Raw genomic sequence first — 15,498 nt, forward strand, 5'->3', positions numbered from 1 at the left:
ACAGATTTTATCTGGCAAGTCCAGTTTTCAAAAATGTGTGTGTGTGCCTCTAGAAGGAATCAGTAACTGGTCTAGCCAGTTGGGTCCACTGGTGGGACAACTTTGGCCTGCATATTAGCTAAGAATTCACTGAGATAACCATTTAGGTAAGTGGTTATCAAACTTTCAAGTTCTTAAAAATTAACTGGCTTGCTGGTTAAAAATGCAGATTCCTGGGACTGTTCTTGGGATTTTGATTTTATAGGTCTGCAGGTTAACAGCCTCCCCAGTGATTCTAAAGCAGATCAGCTCAAGGACCACACAGTAGACCAGAACTTCTACTTGAACGCACTGCACAGGGTGCCTGGTTCTGTGCTCTACAGCTTCACCCAGATGGCTGTGTTAGTGGACGTTAAGGAATTAGGTCACTTGCTCCAGGCAGCTATGATGGGGAAGGCTACGCACTTAATTATGTTCCATTTGGGGGGAAATCTGTATTCAATTTAGTCAGTCAATGTGCTAGGATAGATATTTAGTATAATCGTCTCCTCTCCCCTCTGTCCTCTTTATCTCTGCTCTTCTCACAGGAAAGGCTTTCATCAGAGGGTATCTGAAGACCCTGAATATCTTTGTTCCCATGATCCCCTGCACACATGGGTGGTGATAAGTGACCTGCATTCTGTCCCATATCTGGCAGCCTGGATGTTGAGAGGTCTAGACCATATGCCCCTCGAAATATATTCATGTTCTAGGCAGTGGTTTGCAACTGTGGCTGCACACTGGGGAAACACCGGGGAGCTTTAACAAATCCTGATGACTGGGTGTCATCTCCAGACATTCTGATTTAGTGGGTGAGGGTGGACTTGAGGATTGGGAGTTTTAAAAGCTCCCTCAAGTGTTTCCAATAGAGCTGAGTCAGATTGAGAACCTCTTCATAGCAGTAATCACCATGCCTTTTTTTGTCCAGGGCCAGAGAGTAAAAACTGCTAGGCTTTGTGAGCCATATAGACTGTCACAACAACACAACTCTGCCTATGCAGCTGAAAAAGCAGCCACCGACAACACGTAAGTGAATGGGCATGCTTGAGTGCCAAAAACACTTACGGACACAAATGTGAATTCCATATAACTTTCACAAGTCACAAAATATTTGTCTTTTGATCCCCCACCCCCAATCATTTTTAAAAAGTCAAAAACCATTCTTGGCTCAAAATATGGCAAAATCAAAATCAGATAGCAGGTGGTTTGCTGAGCCTTCTTCTGGAGCTAACCAGAAATGAATGTAAGAGGCCATGGGATCACAATCAGCTATTAGCTTGTATGTGGCAAAAAACCTATTAAAACACAACCTTTTAATCATCACAGACAGATTGTTTATACGTACTTGACCTTGGTCTAGCTCAGTATGTTGGTACAGGAAGCAGCTGGGTCTTAAAAGAGATGAGTTTTCTACTACATAAACACAAGGGTTATGGAACTGCTTTTACATACTGTTAATTATGACCTTCCACTCTTTGTCTCTCCTACCAGCATTCAATGACAGCAAAAGAGACACTGATGTATAGAACAGTCTTTTGGACTCTGTGGGAGAGGGAGAGGGTGGGATGATTTGGGAGAATGGCATTGAAACATGTATAATATCATATATGAAACGAGTTGCCAGTCCAGGTTCAATGCACAATACTGGATGCTTGGGGCTGGTGCACTGGGATGACCCAGAGGCATGGTATGGGGAGGGAGGAGGGAGGAGGGTCCAGGATGGGAAACACATGTATACCTGGGGCGGATTCATTTTGATATATGGCAAAACCAATACAATATTGTAAAGTTAAAAAATAAAATTAAATTAAAATATATTAAAAAAAAAAAAGAAAGGAGAGGGAAACCGAAATCCTTCTTCTTTTTGTATCAACTAAGTTTCATTAAGTGACATGATATCTTGTTCCTGATACAGAAGAAAGTGCTTGGGGGAGATACATAAATAAACAAAAGTGCAAAATTACTATAAATGTTAACAGGGGGAAAAGTGGAGGGTTCTAATTTATCTACAACTCCTCTATGATAATAAAAAAAAGGCTGGTTGAGTGGGCTCTGCAATCAACAGCCAGAATTCAAAATTTACCAGTCTCCTATAATCTCTGTGATATTGAACACATTTTTAAAGCTTTCTATGTCTCAGTTTCTTAAATTTATAAAGTGGGAATAAAGATAGTGCTTAGAACAATGCCTCAAAAATGTTATCCATAATTATTGCTTTATCCTTAAAATGTCTATCTGCTTTGAGAACTGGTTCTAAACTGCTTTTTACAATGTCTAGTACCCAACAGCACACTCTCTGGTTATAACTGGAATTATACAGAAAACATGTTGTGGAAGAGGCCCAATTATGTCTGTTATACATACAGCAACAGATGGTCCAAGTTTCTATAAAGGCAGAATGCCTACTTGATTTTCTTTAGATGCCTCCATGGCACCTAGTGGGCTGCCTTGGACATCCTGAATGTTCAGTATGTAAATGTTTAGACAGCTCTATGGCACTGAAACAAAGTATGATCCTTGTCCCCTTGTATAACCCAGATCCCCCTTCAGAACAGAAGTACTCATTACCCTGGTTGTGGGAATGTTCGCTGCTCATGTCTCACAGCTGAGTTCCTTCCCCAGAACTTGTCTCTCTTTTAGTTACCTTTTAGTTACCATAAACATGTCCCTCCCAAGAGGCATGACAAATGACGTGACATGACATGACAAATCAATATGGTGTTCAAAGGCCTGGTCTCCGCACCCAGGAGATATGCTGAGGGCTTTGTTGAGACAGCATCACTATTCAACACTGCCACCATGTCAGACCTGCAACCCTCACTCCCCTATGTGTTGATCTTAAGAATTCTCCCAGTATACCTTTTGCATTTAACTCTCCATCTCAGCATCTGTTTCTAGATCCATAAGTCCTGCTAATGAGCTGCTGCCAGAATTATGCTCCTTTACTTTGGCATAAACATTGAACTAGAAGATATCTTCCCTTTTTAAAAATTGGCATTGTCAGAGCTAATAGTGAACTATCCTTTTTTGTTCAAACATGCATGCACACTCACATTTTCCTAGAGGAGGTGCAGCTCTCATAAGCTCCAACTCATGTTTAAGTAAATGGGTCAGAACCTGCATTTGCTCCATTAGGCATTTCACAGTTTTCCTAAGGAGAATCCTGATAAGAAATGGAACAAATCTGACTGGCAAAGGGAGAGACTGCCAACTGTCTAGCATTTCCTTTGACCACAAAGCCTTCTTTTTATCAAAGAAAAGTCAGGTTGAGATTACTTTTTAATGAATTTTTAGTGCTTTCCATATAGCTCACTTCCTAAAAGCAACTGCATCTTTGATTTTTCTGGATATATGGTATCTTGAATCCAGGCCAAATTCCATACACTAGGCTTCCAGGGAGAACCTCAATGCCCAAAGATGATGGATGATGGAGCCCTTGTGATTGACTGCCCCACTAAAAAAGGATAGAGACTCAATCCCTTCTTAGCCAGACACACTCTGAGGCCCACGCTAAGCTTTCTCAGGAGGCTCCTATGCAACCGCAGTACTGGTGTTTCTAAGAGCAATGGTACAAAGGCCTATTCTACTTGCATTGTTAAATGATTCAGACCAGGAAATGACCAGTGTATCCATCAAAATCAAAATTAGAAACCCAGTTTCTTGGTCCTAGAGACATTTGCACAGAATATACTGGAATATGCTTGGGGTATTACAAACATTCAGTACTGACTTTTAAAGGAAACCAAAAAGGGCCAAAAAGGGAGATACCAGAATACATTCTCAACTGGCTCTGCACAGTAAAGAAGGCTTGAGGGAAAAAAAATCACCGGAAAAAGTTATTTCATTCAGCAATTGAAGCTAAAAATACTGAGGTCGTCCCCAAATGCATACACTTTAACATTCATGCATTTTAAGCTCTAAATTAATCTGTTTCTCCTCAAACACTTGAGGCGATCCACTGAAATCCATACTTAGATATGGACAGATAGCTAACTAGTCTCACTTAGATCAGGTGAAGTGTGTATACTGCCTGTTAGAGGAAGAGTGCATATGTGTTCACATGATAATATATGCACATCTGTAAGTTTCTGTAGATTCATATGGATAAATTAGCAGGTTCTGATTTCAGCTGCATCATGTTTTTAGAAACAATTTCATAGAGTGGATCATATTTTCCATGGAAAAAACATTTTAATTGGAAGTTTCATTCCTGACAAAGGATTTCTCAACAAATCAAATATAGATACTATAAAGAGAATTAACAAAACTAATCACCATTTTATAAACCTCTACAAATACGTAAAACACTAGAATAATGCCCTGCATCCCATAAAAACTGCATAAAATACACAATACCTACACATGTAGCCTCAATGTTTCTTGAAATACACAAACACTGCATCGACATACAGGTCAATTGAATTGTGTTCCAAAATTAATAACATTTCGATTAACAATTCAGAAAACCTTAAATTTTAGTGGAGCATTTGGGGGATGATTTAAATATGTCCAATCTTTTTTTTTAAGGTATTCAAAGAAAGTGATCTATTGTCTTCTTTTCCCTTTGAGGTAGGAATCTATTTTTTACTGCATTTACTACTGGCATTTTACAAGCTACTTTTTCCTCCTCCCAGTAATCGCCCTTCCCAATATACGAGAGCTGGAGAAGGGCATGGCAATCCACTCCATACTCTTGCTTGGAGAATTCCATGGGCAGAGAGGCCAGGCAGGTTGCAGTCTACAGGGTCGCACAGAGTTGGACACGACTGAAGCAACTTAGCACATGCACAAGCACAATATTCACGTGTTACGGAACTATCATTTTGCCACAACGCAACTCTGTCCTGGCCGAGGCTGACTGGCCCAGCATTGGGCCCCAGTCACCATCCTACCTGGGAATATGACATCTGGAATTGAGAAAACCAGAGGTAGGGAATCCCTGCAGCCCTGCAGTCCTGACTCTATCCTTCTTATCTGTTTGATTGTCCAGATTCTTCTCAGATTCCAGGAGCTGCCTCAATATCCTTTCAGGAAATTCCCCTTTTGGCTTACCTAGGCAGAGTTACTTTCTGCTACTTAAAGCCAAAGACTCTTAATAAATATACCCACGGCAAGGAGATGTACTTAAAATTATTTCTTACACCTTAAAGCTCAGGTCAAAGCAAGTACTATTCATACATAATGACCTAGAAAATGTGTACATTAGATGATAAAAGCATGTTACAAATTAATACACACTATCTAATCTCACCTTAGCTTTCAAACAAATGACTGGAAAAATCTTACACCAAACTACCACTACTAGTTACCTCCAGCAATTTGTTTATTTTTTCTTTAATTTTACCCTATCTCTCAGTTCCCACAATAAGCCAATTTTAGTATTTATAATCAGAAAAATATAGTGAAAAAGAATGTTAGAAATCAGATGTCCCAGAGGCCTGACATCAGCGATGGAGATGGTCATAGCTGAGTTGTTTCCTCACTTAGAAGTGATTTTTAAAAGGTGGGTCAGGCCTGCATTTACTGCCTGCACTGTCCCCCATCATCTTAGTCTATCCACAGCTATAAGAGCAGTTTCTTAGCTTCAAACCAAAACAATGTCACTAGAAAACATTAAGTGCTATAGGGACAGGATTTGGTATAAGGGTTCCTGGGTTTGAGTTCAGGGAAATAGCTGTGTGGTCTGGGGATGGTCCCAAAGACTTCTCTGAGCCTCAGCATCCCCTGCTCAAAATTACAGTACGTTCTTCTCAGGGTGATCATGTGCTTCATAAGAGAGCAAGGCAAGTGAAACAAATATCAGCTACTGTTAACTACTTTCACCTCCTGTCCTGCAGCAGCCCTCTTGGCCAGCAGAGTTTCTGGTTGGGCTTCAAGAAATTAGAACAGACTACATGCACTTTTCCCCAAATTATCTCAGCTGTGGGACCTGCTAGAAACAGGCCTTGACACTTCAGCTGTCCTTCTCTTACTGGCTTTGCACCCTTTCAGCAAAACAAACTTAGACAACCTTGAATACTTCAAAAATATAACTCATCTAGTAACCAACGCTTTTTAAAAATTGTTGTAAAACACATATATAGTACACATCCATAAAATCTACCATTTTAATAATTTTTAAGTGTATAGTTCAGTGGCATTAAGTACATTCACATTGTCATGCAATCATCAGCACCACTCATCTCTAGAACTTTTTTTTCACCTTCCCAAACTAAAACTCTGTACCCATGAAGCACTAATCCCCTTTCCCTCTAACCTCTGGCAACTACCAATCTACTTTCTGTCTCTAGATCTGACTACTCTAGGCACTTCATACAAGGGAAATCAGACTACTTTTTTGTCTTTGTCTTTGTATTTGTCTTTTTGCATTTTTCCTTAGCAGAATATCCTCAAGCTTTGCAGTAGGCTGAATGTTTCTATCTCCCCAAAATTTCTATGTTGAAATCCTAACACCCAAAGATGACAGTACTAGTAACTGGGGCCTTTGGGAATCAATTAGGTCATGAGGGTGGGGCCCTCATGATGGAGGTTAATGCTCTTATAAAAGAGGTACCACAGAACCCCCTAGGCCCTCTGCAAGGAAGGATATGATCATTCTGTCATCCAGAAAAAGGCCCTCACCCCACCATGTTGACACCTTGATCTCAGACATCCAATCTCCAGAGCTGTTAGAAATAAACATCTGTTGTTTATAAGCTACTCTATCTGTAGTACTTTGTTACAGAAGCCTGAATGGACTAACACAAGGTTTATTCATGCTATAGCATGTGTAAAAATTTACTTTTTTGCAGCTTTATTGAGATATAATTGACAAATAAAATCATAATATATTTAAAAGTATACAATGTGATAGTTTAATAGCTGTGAATATTGTGAAAGAATTCCCACAATCAAGTTAATGAGCACATCTATCAGCTCACATATTTACCTCTTTTTTTTGGTGAGATTGCTTAAAATCTACTCTGTTGGCAAATTTAAATTGTATTATACAATGCAGTATTAGTCACTGCATTAGTATGCTATAGTCACTATGCTATACATTAGATCATAAAGGCCTTAATCATCTTAAACAAAAGCTTGTTCTTAACCAATAGCTCCCCATTACCCAGCCTCACGATGCCCCATCCTTTGGTAACCACCATTCTACTCTGTTGCTATGAGTTGGACTTTTTATAAAAAGATTACACACATAAGTGATATCATGCAGTATTCATCTTTCTCTGTCTGACTTATTTCACTTAGCATAATGTCCTCCAATTGCATCCAGGTCATCAAAACCGGCAGAATTTCCTTCTTTTTAAAGGCTAATGTTCCACTGTATGTATATACCATGTTATATACCATGTTTTGTTTATCCATTCACCCATCAATGGATACTTGGGTTGCTTTCATCTTATGAGTCTGTGAATAATGCTGCTATAAGCATAGGTGTACAAACATCCAAGTACCTGCTTTCAATTCTTTTAAATATATACACAGAAGTGGAATTGTTCAATCATAAGATAATTTTATTTTTAATTTTTTAGGAACTGCCATATTGTTTTCCACAGCAGCTGCACCATTTTACATTGCCACCAGCAGTGCATAAGAGTTCCAATTTCTAACAACCTTGTCAACATTTAATTTGTTAAATTAAAAGTTTTTTGTTGTTGTTTGGGGGGTTTCTTCTAAATAACAGCCATTCTAATGAGTGTGAAGTACTATTTCACGGTGGTTTTTATTACATTTCCCTAATGATTAGTTGTGTTAGGCATCTTTTCATGTGCTTATTGTCTATTCGTGTGTCTTCTTTAGAGAAATGTCTATTCAAGTCCTTTGCCCAGTTTTTAATAGGGCTGTTTGGTTTCCTGCTGTTGAATTGTAGGAGTTCTTTATATATTCTGAATATTAATTCCTTATCAGAGATCTGATTTAAGAAATATTTTTCCACTCCATTCTGTGGGTTGCCTTAGTGACTGTGTTTCTTGGTCCTGCTGCTGCTGCTGCTAAGTCGCTTCATTCGTGTCCGACTCTGTGCGACCCCATAGACGGCAGCCCACCAGGCTGCTCCGTCCCTGGGATTCTCCAGGCAAGAACACTGCAGTGGGGTGCCATTCTTGGTCCTACTTGTGCTCAAAGTGCACCTGCGTGTGACATTGTGCTAATGACTGTGAGCAAAAGGAGCCCTTGACTCCCACACCCTCTCTCTGTGTATTTGACTCTGTCATCCTATCAGAATCCTTCTCAATTGCTTGCAAACATTTTTTAAAATTACTGTATCTTTGAAGACTTCTGAAAGGGATGTAATTGGCTATTTCATCTCAGATATCTGAGAAGCGAGATCTCAGTCCTAAAGAGGCTGTGAGGAACCGGGGTCAGCACAGCTTGAAACTAGCAGAAGTTGTCGTAATCCACACGTTCACACACACACATGAAACCTCCACGAGGGTTTCCTGATGTCTACACCTGTGTGAGAGGAAGTACTTCCACTTACATCAGTGCCTGCCAAGGAGGATCTGACTGTCATGTATCACTGTAACTGGTCTCACCAGCTGATAAAGGTCATTAATCTTGACCCTGGGAACCCAGACCCTTGCTGAGGTCTTCACATTCCTTTCTGACCAATGAACAATGAAACTTGCTTTATCTAACCATGTACATTCTGTTCTGGTAAGTATTAATTCTTAGCATGACCACTATGAACTAAAACTTTAACACTCTTGATGTTTTTCTCCTTGCCACTGTTCTCAGTAAATGTCTTCACTGGGGTGTCCCCTGGTCTGGCAAATTAATAAACTCTTTATCCCCTCTCTGGAGTCTTTACTTTGAGTGCCATGTGGGCTGCAGTCACACTCCTCACTGCATAGTCTCCTCACAAGTTAACACAAACTCACACACCAGATGCTGGAAATAACTCCAAATTTTACACAGACGTACACATGCTTATCCATGCATAGCTATAATCAATCTCATTCATACATTCCTCAGGAAAATTAAATAAATGCCATCCTGTCTTCAAACAAACAGATATCTGAGTTTAGCCACCCAGCATGCAGATATCTGACCTCTACAGAATACTCTCCCTCCTGACATTCATATTGCTTACAAACCTCATGCACAGGTAAATGTTCATTTCAGCTGCATTTTGGCTCTGCTTTGCCTGTAATGGTTGCTCACACACACACAAGTATACATTTATCTCTGAAAAAGTGCCTTTAATGTCCTGCTGAAGCCAAAGAATCAAAAATTTAAGACAGTGAATTAAATTTGCAGAATCAGTGCTCAGGAGCAATAACATTACAAACAGGAAATTAGTCCAATTACAACATCCTCTGAATTATGATCTCTACTTCCTTGCTGCTTTACTTAGTACCAATCACTCATTATAGCCTGCTTACCATTGACAGTAGTTCCAAAAAATACTACTCTGGGTCTTATACCCCATGGAATGGAATGTGGCAGATAAATAACCCTTATGATCAGCTAGGGAAAGTGAATTAAAGACAAGACCCCAAAAGGAAGCACTCACCACCCACCCTCTAATACCTCCTTTTCCTTCCCCCAGGGGTGGCCATCACAGGAATGAGGCAAAAACCCACCACAAACCACTGTTTCCCAGCTCTCCTGGAGCCTGGCATGGACAGATCCTGTGCTGGGTGCTTTGTACTTAGACTGGCTGAATTTATTGCCAAGTATGAGTTACATATGTAAAGCAATAAATACAGGAGGAGGACAGTGTAGTAAGACAATGATCTGGAGGGCCCTCCCACCAACAGTATGCCCTGCCCTTGGGATAAATTCTGTCCCGTGGGGATGAACTAAATAGTCCCTCCATGTTTCCTATGAAGTTCTGATCTTCAGGGTTGAAAACCAAGCCCTATTCCACCAGCTTCACTTATTGGGTTTACCCTGATGTATAATTTATTCCTTCTTCTATATCAGAGGCAGGTTCTCACCCAGACACAAAGAAGAAGGCATCCTTAGTGGGAGAGGGAAGACTTTTTTTCTTTTTTGCATGATGTGAATGCTTATGCAAGGGAGGGAGTGAGCTTTAGGTTTTTGTGAGATAATTTTTTGTGTGTCTGTGCGCTTCAGATGAAATTAGGGTTTTTGTTTTGTTTTGTTTATCTTTGTTTTAAAAATCACGATGAATGGTCATTAGACTTATCATGGTGATCATTTTGAAATGTATAGAAATACCAAATCACTATGGTATACAACACTATGTTATCCTGGTATACACCAGGAATTAACATAATATTGTAGGTCAATTATACTGCCAAAACAAACAAAAACTCATTAAAAAAAAATCAGATTTGTGATTACCAAAGGCCAGAAGTGGAGGAAAGGAGAATTGGATGAAGGCAGTCAAAAGGTATAAACTTTCAGTTGATAAATAAGTACTTGGGAAGTAATGTACGATATGTTAAATAACACTGTCATACATTATATATGGATGTTGTTAAGAGAGTAAATCCTAAGAGGTCTCATGGCAAGGAAAAAAATTTTTTTCTGTTTCTTTAATCAACCTTGTATTTATACGAGATGATGGTGTTTACTAAATTTATTGACAATTATTTCATGATATATATAAGTCAAATCATTTTGTTGTATATCTTAAACTTACACAGTGTTTGTTATATGTCAATTATATCTTAGTAAAACTGGATAAAAAATAAAAATAAAGAAATTATGAAAGAATAATCTTAAGAAATTAAAGAAAGAACAGCATAAAATAGACTTAAAAAGGAGGAAAGATATACTAAAGCTAGAGGGGAAATAAATGAATTAGAAAACAAAAAATCAAGTAGATTTGAATAATAAAACCCAACCTGGTTCTTTCAAAAGAGCAATAGTATAAACAAACCTCTGGCATATCTGATTTAAAAAGATCACACACAGATTAGAAATGTAGAAGAAAGCATAATCACATATATAGAGGCTATTTAAAAATTAGATACAAATACTGTGGCCAACATTTTGTGATAAATTTGAAAAATCTAAGTAAAATACCCAACTTTTAAGGTAAAATTATCCAAATTATTTTACCAAAGGATAAGAAATTTGTAAAGACTAATAAAAAAAAAGATTTGACAATGGAGGTAACACTCCAATAGGTCCAGAGAGTTGTTTGGGCTAGTACCAAAGACTGTTTAAGTAGTGGATAATTCCAATATTGTTTAAAGTGCTGCAGTACACAGAAAATATGGACACGTTCTGAAATCATTTGTATTAGTCTAACCTATTCCTGAAACCAAAACTTCATGAGTATAGTTCAAAAAGAACACTCACTTATTATAAGGATGCAAAAATTTGAAATAAAATATTAACAATGTGTATGTAACTACTACCTATGATGATATGAAAATTAAGAAGTGTTTATAGCAGGAATTCAATGATTGTTCCATATTATAAAATCTATTAATGAACTTCTCTACAATAAGTAAATTAAAGGGGAAAATACCATGTAACTATCATGACATACTAAAACAGCAGCAAAGAGCAAAGTTTCTTGATTCTTGTAGTGCTAGGCTAAGGTTCCACCTTTGTGCCTATTCATTGTATGACTTTGGGCAACTTAATCTAAATTTCATTTCCTCATTAGTAGAATGAAAGGTTTTTTGTTGTTTTTTTTTTTTTTTTTGGTGGAGGGGGCAGCAAGCTATGCCATGTAACAGGTGGGATCTTAGTTCCCAGACCAGGGATTAAACCCAAGCCCTCTTCAGTCAAAGCGTAGAGTCCTAGCCCTTGTACCACCAGGGAAGTTCCTAGAATGAGAGTTTTTATTGAAGATTAAATGAGATAATCCTACTAAATTTTTTGAATCCCTCCCCCCAAAATAAAAATTATGATGAGAACGTTTTTGTTAAAGAGAGGAATGACTATGTCATCCTTAGTAAGGTTTTCATTTTCCCCTCCTCTTATTTCCTTTTGACATTGTTTTCCAGACTCTTGAAGGCAAACTATCACTGTGAGTCTTTGTTTTCCTAATCACCTTGTTTCTCTTTTCTATTAGGAACAACCTCCTTCTTTGCCCTTTTGCATAAACTAGATTATTAAAAATTAAGATCTGGTCCTAAATCAGTCAAGTGGTTAAATGTCTGGGTGAGAATTTGTGGAGGAACAATAGTAAAAGCCATTGAAAGGGCTCCCCCATGACTAAATCAGAAGTCAGAGTAGCCTGCTAAGAGCCTTGAAAAGATTATAATCTGGAACTGCCAACATAGTATATGGCCTCCTTGTCTTTCTTTCTCTTTTTCTCTTCTGTGAGTATTTTCTATGTTCCAGAGGTCCTGTGAATTCAACCCCCAAACAATTGGTAGAAAGATCCCTCATAAAGATAATTGACTCCATTTTTCTCTTCCATTTCAACGGCTGACCCAAATGTTGTTTGTTAACCATGGATCCTCCTTTATTCCAGAACTTCATACTGCTGTCTCTCTATTAACTGGAACAGTGTACCAGCTAGTATAGAGATGGGAAGATGAATTAACATGGACAGGACATCAGACTGAATACATCTGTTTGTATCCAGAGCAGCAATTAGCTACACCAGCTTATCAGCATCCACACTGGATTAATATTCTGCTTGATGGTAAATGTCAGGAGATAACTGTGGGCATGGCTCAGGCAGGAAAGAATCTGCCTATAATGCAGGAAACCAGGGTTCTATCCTTGGGTGGGGAAGACACCATGGAAGAGAATGGAAACCCACACCAGTATTCTTGCCTGGAAAAGTCCATGGACAGAGGAGCCTGGTGGGCTGCAGTCCATGGGGTCGCAAAGAGTTGGACATGACTGAGCGACTAAGCACACACACACAGCTGTGGTCACACAAAATGAAGTTCTTTCTTTTAGAATTCTACCTGGTCCATTGAACTTTTTTTTCTTAGATTAAGTAGGATTATGAGCTAAATGAAACTCAGTGACTATGTGACATTGAAATTTTAAACAATTTGAACCTGATTCAACAGTTATGTATTAATAACATCCAAAACAATTGATAATAAAGCAACTTGAATAGTGGCTGAATGTGAAAATATATATAAGTTGAAAGAAGAAAGGAGAGGAGATAAAGAAAAATGGAGAGAAGGAAAGAGTAAATATTTGTGAAGTAGGGTGGAAACTAAAGGTTTTATGGAAAGTGAGCCACTCTCAAGCTTCCACAAATCTGCCCAAAACACAATCTACAATGCCAGAATCTACAAGGAATTATCAACACATCTACAAGAAACAATATCCAGATACTGGCCACCTTCCCTTGGATCTATATATCATTCATAAACTGAATCTTCATGGCAGAGAAAAAAATAGCCTTTTGCCATTTATTAAACAATAGGAAAATACAGACTTACAAATTCATAAATATTTTTTAAAGATAGGAATTAGGAGGTTGGGATTAACATACACACACTGATATATATAAAATAATCAGCCCCAGACTGCCTTCAGCCTGCGTGCCAGCCGGCTACGTTATGGCGGCCCACAGCCCCAGCGTGGTGAATAGCAATGATGAACCAGGTTATGACCTAGATTTATTTTGTAAAACCAATCATTATGCTGAGGATTTGCAGAAGGTGTTTATTCCTCATGGACTAATTATGGACAGGACCGAACGACTGGCTCGAGATGTGATGAAGGAAATGGGTGGCCATCACCTTGTGGCCCTCTGTGTGCTCAAGGGGGGCTATAAGTTCTTTGCCGACCTGTTGGATTACATCAAAGCACTGAACAGAAATAGTGACAAATCCATTCCTATGACTGTAGATTTTATCAGACTGAAGAGCTACTGTAACGACCAGTCAACAGGCGAGATAAAAGTAATTGGTGGAGATGATCTCTCAACTTTAACTGGAAAGAATGTCTTGATTGTCGAAGATATAATTGACACTGGGAAGACAATGCAGACTTTGCTTTCCTTGGTCAAGAAGCATAAACCAAAGATGGTCAAGGTTGCGAGCTTGCTGGTGAAAAGGACCCCTCGAAGTGTTAGATATAGACCAGACTTTGTTGGATTTGAAATTCCAGACAAGTTTGTTGTGGGATATGCCCTTGACTATAATGAATACTTCAGGGACTTGAATCACGTGTGTGTCATTACTGAAACTGGAAAAGCAAAATACAAAGCCTAAGATGAGAGTTCGAGTTGAGTTTGGAACTACCTGGCGTCCCATTGAAATCACCAGTGACATGATCCAATGTTCTCGTTCTGTGGCCAGCTGCTTAATAGAGCTTATTGCATGTCTCTCCTAAGAATTTGATCTGTTTTGTATTTTAGAAATGTCAGTTGCTGCATTCCCGAACTCTTCATTTGCACTATGAGCCTAAAGACTATCAGTTCCCTTTGGGTAGATTGTTGTTTGACTTGTGAATGAAATAGCTCTTAAACCACATCACTATTGACCGAAAATATGGAAATTGTATGTGTAAGAAACATTTAAAGAGAAGAATATATTAGTTTTTTAATTAGTATTTTAATTTTTATATATTCAGGAAAGAACAGAAGTGATTGAATATTGTTAACTATAGCACTGATTGTTTAGAAAAAGTAACAAGCAGTCAGTTTCATATCCACGACAGCACTTAGAGGTATTGTTATGTCAGAGAAACCGTGTGTCCTGGAACTTTTTTAGTAGGTTTCAGTAGTATTAAGTATATTTTCTTGCTTGTTCAGATTATTTCTGGTGAATCTTTGTCAACAGTTCCTTTTCAATACAGGTCAGTAAGTTCCAAAAACCTACCACTTTTTTAATTCTTCAGTGTAAAAATCCTTCAAATAAAGGCTATCTCTTTAAAGGAAAAAAAAAAAAATCAACAGAGAACTCTCCTCAGTACTCTATAATAAACGATATGGGGGAAAGATCTGAAAAAGAATAGATATATGTATAACTAAATCACTTGGCCGTACATCTGAAACTAACACAACATTGTTGGTCAACTATACTCCAAAATAAAATTTTTTTTAATTTAAATACAATAAAAATAAAAGATAGTAACAAAAAAACAGATACGCGACAGGGAGGAAGGATACCAACTATTACAGTTCTTCTGCAGAACAACCTAGCAATTGGCGTCTAAAGCCTTCAGAATATTTATATTGTTTGACCTAGTTCTAAACCTTGAAGCCATTAAGCTACGTGAAATAAACCAGTCACAAAAGGACAAATACTATATAACTCTATCTATCTGAAGTACCCATAGCAGTCATATTCATAGAGACAGAAAGTAAAACTGTGGTTGCCAGAGCTGGGGGAGGAGAGAATGAAGGGTTATTATCTAATGTACAAAGTTGCAATTTAAGAAGATGAAAAACTTCTAGAGAAGGATGGTGACAGTTGCACGACATGAACTTACTTAATACCACTGAACTGTACACTTAAAAATTGTTAAAGTGGTAAATTTTACGTTATACATATTTTACCACAATTTAAAAATGCTTGTGAAAATTTAGCAACAGGAAAAATGGTCAACATGGGAGAAACAGAATCAAATATTCTCCAG

At 38.2% G+C, this 15,498-nt stretch overlaps 1 protein-coding gene and 1 pseudogene across 2 annotated transcripts in view; one reads left to right on the forward strand and one right to left on the reverse strand.

Annotated features, from left to right (window-relative positions):
• Positions 1–15,498, reverse strand: part of SHC4 (SHC adaptor protein 4) — a 137,588-nt gene that overhangs the window by 70,905 nt on the left and 51,185 nt on the right. The gene's annotated exons all lie outside the window — the stretch shown is intronic.
• LOC102283937 (hypoxanthine-guanine phosphoribosyltransferase pseudogene) lies at positions 13,463–14,433 on the forward strand (annotated as a pseudogene).

This window comes from Bos mutus, chromosome 10 (assembly GCF_027580195.1).
Source record: "Bos mutus isolate GX-2022 chromosome 10, NWIPB_WYAK_1.1, whole genome shotgun sequence".
In the NCBI taxonomy this organism is placed as follows: Eukaryota; Metazoa; Chordata; class Mammalia; order Artiodactyla; family Bovidae; genus Bos; species Bos mutus.